Here is a 6,287-nt window from a genome sequence, read left to right on the forward strand (position 1 = left end):
TCACGTGATTGCATCATAGCCAATGGAATGAGAGTGGAATGAACTCCTCCTCCTTTAAGGCTGCTCCTTAAAGTTCTCTTCTGATTCATTCCTTCTGCTCTTTTCTATTTCTGGCTGTCTAGATTGGAGGAGACCCCTGGGGTGACCTCAGAAGCCTTAGAAGCTGATTTCCTGATAGACTGGGTGAAGCATCTCTGTTAGCCTGTACTTGGAACTCCTACATTGAATATTAATAGTGTAAAATGAAATTCTAATTGTGTGAAGCCATTCAATTGTGGGAGTTATTGCAGCAACTTACAAGTACGTATTCTCATCTGCTACCTTGTCACAAATACAGTCCAAGGTTATGATATTATAGTGTTTAAAGCTCTTTTGCAATATTTTAGCCTCAATATATCATAATAGCCTTTAATTTAACATATAGGTTGTCTCACGTGAATTATAAAGAACCTGTATCTATAGACCAAAAAATTCTTAATGCAATTATAACTAGCCAACTCATTGGAAAAGACCCTGATGCTGGGAAAGATTGAGGGCAGGAGAAGGAGGCGACAGAGAATGAGATGGTTGGGTGGCATCATTGATTCAATGGACATGAATTTGAGCAAACCCCAGGAGATGGTGAGAGGCAGGGAAGCCTGCGTGCTGCTGTCCATGGAGTCTCAAATGGTCAGACATGACTGAGCAACTGAACAACAGCAGCACTTCAGTTAGCAAGAACCTGTATTTACAGAACAAAAAATTCTTAATATAATTTTAACCTTTAGCCCCTTTGCTCACATCCAGTTTAATTTTATATAACCCTGAACTAATACCTCAAAGATCTCACACATCTTTGTACTACCAAAAATTAAAGAACTGACACTTCTCACAGGGGGAAAAGGAAATTCTCTAAATCTTGAACTCTCACAAAAGAGGTCCTAGAATGATGAGTTAGCCCTATAGACTCCATTCCAAATCTTTTGGTAGTTTGCATATCCCCAGAAGCAAATCCTGAAGCAAGTATTCAAGTTTAAGAGCTAAATCGAGAGATAATTTCAGGAAATGTGAATAGAGGGCAAGAAAGTAGAATAGGGAAGGAAAGACAGCCAGTAACAAAAGCACTAGCAGGTTGTTTCTGGGCGTGACCAGATTTTGCCCTCACTAAGAAAAATCTGGGTGCATTTCAGAGTTAGTACCAAGTGGGGAGAGCAAGCTGGAATGTTTATGCACCAAAGTCTCTTCCCTTGTTGGTTGAAGGATGTTCGTAGGGGCTGTTAATTCTTAGGCTATTGTGGCTTTGGCCAGATAAAATTTACAGGTAATGAAACGCAGGTGTAGACAGCTGGAAATATAGATAACAGGTATTAGAATGGTAAGTAAAAGGGGATTTGAGTGGGCATCAAGACCAATTGTTTCTCACTTCAAAATCTTACAGAAAAGGAAGCATAGAAATGGAACGTGTACATCCATGGCTGATTCATGTTGATGCATGGTAAAAACCACCATAATATTGTAAAGTAATTAGCCTCCAATTAAAATAAATAAATTAAAAAAAAATGGAAAGTATAAAACTTTGGTGTTTGCAGTCACCATTTTATTTTATAATGATATGTACAGAATTCTCTTTTTAGCCTAATTTTTTTTCCCATAACAGCAGGACTAGAATTTTCATTTCTTCTCTGTGATTGTTTCTTCTAGTATCTTATGCCTAAGATAGACCACATGATTTGATCTCCTAGACATCAATGTTGCAGTTTTGCTCAGTGATTTTTATATCAGTTTCTTTACCATAATCTTGATTTGGAAGTTAATTTGGTTTTATTAAAAGAAGGCTGGAGTATAAATTTATATCCTGAAAGGGAGGAAAAAAAAGGAATGTATTAGGAACCATTCTGGTGCCTCCTGTTCTTCTGGTCAGGGCTGATATCACTAATGGATTACATCATTCCCTTTGAGAGACATTTCATCCTGAATTTCAATCACACGTTTGTCAATATCACTAACTCTCCTGTCCTATTGCCCTTCTGTGGAGTTACTTTACAATGAAAACCACAGTTCTTGATCAGTTCACTAGCCTGTTTTCTCTTTGTCTATCCCCAGGCTGCAGAATGTTTCTGCAGAAACTCACACACCAAGCAGATGAGTACCATTACCGTTTATGGTTTCCAACTTCATAAGAACCCCATAATGGTGTCTGGTCATGCTTAGATGTCTCCCTACTCAACTCTACTGCTCATTCTCTGAAGAGAAAAATGATTTTTATTCACTACAGCCTTCTTATTGAAAGTATCAGAAAACCACTAGCTTAAACAATTGGGGGTATTTATTAAAATCTTCCTGGGATATCTTACAGAATCAAAGGATGGGAATAGGACTGGTTCTAAGTAACAACTGGAACCCAGAAATTAACTTCCGTTTTTCTCCATCTTGTGTTTATTATCTTCTTTGTGAATCTATTAAAAATTATTTTTATGGGCAGGTCACATCTGTTCTATGTTACCTATGGTGGGAAACGTGGGAAACACACTGAGAGAACAGTAAGACATGGCATTTAGGTTTCCATGGTAAAACCTGGATTACTAGAAAGACAGTGACTTTTACACTGAAGTTTCTGAAATTCTGGGAGAACACAATGAATGGTTGGTTACACTATAGTCTGGTGGCCAGTTCGAGGCTAACCAACTGTGGCCAAGAAGGAATAGTTATAACCAAATAGTTGGGCAGTTCTAGTGCAAACCACATGGATGAAGCAGAGTGGACAGGACAGTTACTGGAGCCGTGAAGGGGACTGGAAATACCACCATAGATAATTGATTCATTAACCTTTTCTATTTTCCTTAAAATGTAACTATTATTCTATTTTTCTCAAAAAATGACCTTACTTTCTATCGTGAAAATAATATGACCATGTACGTAAAACTTTATTTGGTGTTTCTTCTATCTCTCCCCATCCTACATTTTTATAATAAAATAGTTACACTTCATACTTATGGTGAATTCCTAGTTCCATATTATTTATGGTCAATCCTATTGTTTTTGAACCAACTCCTACAATTCTTGCCTTTATACTGTTTGATGCAACCCACACAACTATTGCCAGAGAAAACTCCTGAATCAGTAGTTCTCTACATGCATGCTAAGTCACTTCAGTTGTATTCAACTCTTTGCGATTCCATGAACTGTAGCCCCCGCCCACCCAGGCGCCTCTGTCCATGGGATTCTCCAGGCAAGAATACTGGAGTGGGTTGTCATTTCCTTCTCCTTAAAAAGTGAAGTGTTAGTCACTCAGTGTGTCCGACTCTTTGCAATCCCATGGACTGTAACCCACCAGGCTCCTTTGTCCATGGAATTCTCCAGGCCAAGAATACTGGAATGGGTAGCCATTGCCTTCTCCGCAGGATCTTCCAGACCCAGGGATTAAACCCAGGTTTCCTGCATTGCAGGTAGATTCTTTACCATCTGAGCCACCAGGGAAGCCATAAAATGTGCACATAAGTAGTGTGTTCTCCTTATAGCACCCTTTCTCCAGCTTGTGGACTCTGCTTTAATGTCCACCTTTCTTCTACTCCTTTAGTTGCTTTATGGAAGTAAAAGAGCAGTTTCTTCTTTAAACTTCCTTCTCTGAAGCCTTGGCACAGACCACACCCTTCTTCAGGGGCTGAATCTTTGTCCTCCTTGTATCTTCTGCAGTCCTTATGTTCTCCTTATATCTTCCGTAACCATGCCTCACACTCAGTTAAATTGCTACGTGGCACTGAGTGACTCAGATGTTAAGTGTCTCGTTGCTTCAACACATGTAAGTAATATAGAGACAGAAACAAAACTAGAGAACTGTGGAACACATCAGTTTTTTAGTTCTGCCTTTTAAACTTGTAAGGATCCCAGCAATTATAAACACCCACCTCAGTGAATTTTTACCAGCACATTCCTTCCTCTGTGGGGTAGGAAAAAGTAGAAGAGAACCGAGTATGTGATATAAATTAGATTAATAGCTTGTATGGAGAAATATATTAGGAGAGAATGTTCATATATTCATAAGTAATTTTATTAGATTGGTTCCTGGTTTCACTTGCCTGTAGTGTCTTCACTACAAGATATTTTCCATACCTTGAAAGAAATTTAACAAATTCTCTTATTTTCCCAAGTGTGAGAAGAACTAGGAGGTCAAAATTAGGAAATTGTTTCAGTGGTTTGGATTACAAAAATCATCCATGTCCTAATGAAGAGCATGGTTCTCATCTGACTGAACTAATTTCTGCATGAATGCAGCATTCAGAATAGTCTTTTGGAGGTAATATTATGTTTTCAATAATTTTATATTATGACATCTTACCTATAGAAACCTATTTTAAAATAAAATTATTTGAAAGGGTAGAAGCTTCAAAATACCAACATAAAACAGTAAGTGGGAAATTTTCTCCTTTACCATTTGAAATTTTAATAGATTATTGAGCCATATTTTATTAGCTATTATCCTCTGGAGTATAACAGATATGTATATTTCATTAGCCAGATTTGGATCAGAAAAACGGAGCCACTCAGAGTGATAAAGACCAGGGGATTTATCAAAGGGCTTTGACTTTATACATCTGTAGGAGCTGAATGAATCGTTGGTACAAGCCTGTTTTTCTACACCGGATGCTGGGCCTGAAGTCAGTAGGGCAGGCCACTGGGAAGGAAAGATGCTGAAGTAGTGAGGGGCAGGGCAAGGTGGAACCCACCCGCGAAGCTCAGCATAGTTGCTGCTGATGACTTGAATGTGAGGCTGGTGTTCTTTACTCTTGAGCCAAACTTGTGGAGCTTGTTCTCCCCTTCAGAAACTGAAAGGGGAGATCTGGTACGAGTTGGAAGAACAAATGTAGGAGCTGCACATGGAAGCCTGGGGTTCAGGGAACTCAAAGGCAGAGGAGTTACTAAGGGCTTAGTTAGTAAGAGCTTAGGAACTTGCTGAGTTACTAAGGGCTTGCTGACTTACTAAGGATTTACTAAGCTTGCTGGAGTTACTAAGGGCTGGCTGAGATCCCCTTAGACAAGGAGAGCCAGCAGGTCAGAACCATGCCTCGCGTGGAATTTCCCATCATAGAAGCATATAACTACTCCCTCTTTCCACCTTTTATTTATTTGTTTTTAGTTTTAGGGCTTTTTTTTTAAGATTTATTTTTAATTGGAGGATAATTGCTTTACAATGTTGTGCTAGTTTCTGCTGTACAACAACACGAATCAGCTATAAGTATACATATATCCCCTCCTTGTTGAACCTCCCTCCCATCCCTGGGTCCCAGCTTTCTAGGTCATCACCAAGCACCTCTGCTATACAGCAGCTTCCCACTATCTTTCCACCTTTTTGATGTCACCCCAAATATCTCTTGTGGTCCACAGGAACCTGAAACAATTCAGGGAAAAGGAATTCTGAGAATCGCAGTCCCAAAGATGAGCTGACACACCTTGCATGTAAGCGAATCACCTTGTATAAGTTGAAAACAAAAATGAAATAAAAATGTAAACAATCTCATTTTCTCCCTGGAACAAAGACTTACTATCTTTTGGTCAATGCAATGTTTTCATCAGGCTTCTCATCATAGCTTCAGTGCCTGCATTCAGATAACATCTCAGGAAGTCTCATGTGGGTCACCTTTCCTCCAGACACACTGGATATCATCTTAATTGCCAAGGATGTTAAGAGAAGATAATAAGATAATAGGGGAAGCAACAGCCATTAGATGTGGTAATTGTTAGTCTGGGATCTGGAAGCTTTAAGAAGGATATTGGGTAATAAGGCCTCGGAGACTTGCAAGTTTCGCTTCATCCAGTGACCTGATGGGTGTGTTTACCATGACGGTAAAGATCTTATGTTCAAATTCAAACTCAGAGGATTGGAAGACTATTTAAGTTGTCAGGGCAGCCTGTTAGTAGGCCAAGGCTTCCTATAAACCATTAGTGAAAAGTGCAAGGATACAAGTAACACAGGGCAATACACAAAGAGAACTTTGTGTGGCGTGTACAAGATGCGTAATGCTTACAAACTGCCTGAGGCTTTGAAAGCAATTTACTGAGAGAGATTTTACAGTGGCCTCCTTTGGAGCCACTGATAATTAACCAAACAAATAATTCAAAGTATGTCCAATGGGTTTTAGCAAATTTCCTTAAGAATTTGCAATACTGGAGATTCCTATTATGATTCTGCTGGATCAGTGTCTTCGGTGGCAGCATGTAAACACATAGGACTTGATTCATGATCGTGTGGGTAATAACTTAAGATCAATATTTTCAATGATGTAATAGAAAAGTGCAAGGAATCTCTGCCT

The 6,287-nt window shown here is 39.1% G+C and overlaps 1 long non-coding RNA gene across 1 annotated transcript in view; it reads left to right on the forward strand.

The window, feature by feature from the left end:
• Positions 1–5,768, forward strand: part of LOC129624604 (uncharacterized) — a 28,341-nt gene extending 22,573 nt beyond the window's left edge. The window contains exons 3-4 of the long non-coding RNA XR_008701057.1: positions 123–300; positions 5,362–5,768. This is a non-coding gene — a long non-coding RNA (uncharacterized LOC129624604). The remainder of the gene's footprint in view (positions 1–122; positions 301–5,361) is intronic.
• The last annotated feature ends 519 nt before the right edge of the window (positions 5,769–6,287 follow it).

The sequence above is a fragment of the Bubalus kerabau genome, chromosome 12 (assembly GCF_029407905.1).
Source record: "Bubalus kerabau isolate K-KA32 ecotype Philippines breed swamp buffalo chromosome 12, PCC_UOA_SB_1v2, whole genome shotgun sequence".
Lineage (NCBI taxonomy): Eukaryota > Metazoa > Chordata > Mammalia > Artiodactyla > Bovidae > Bubalus > Bubalus kerabau.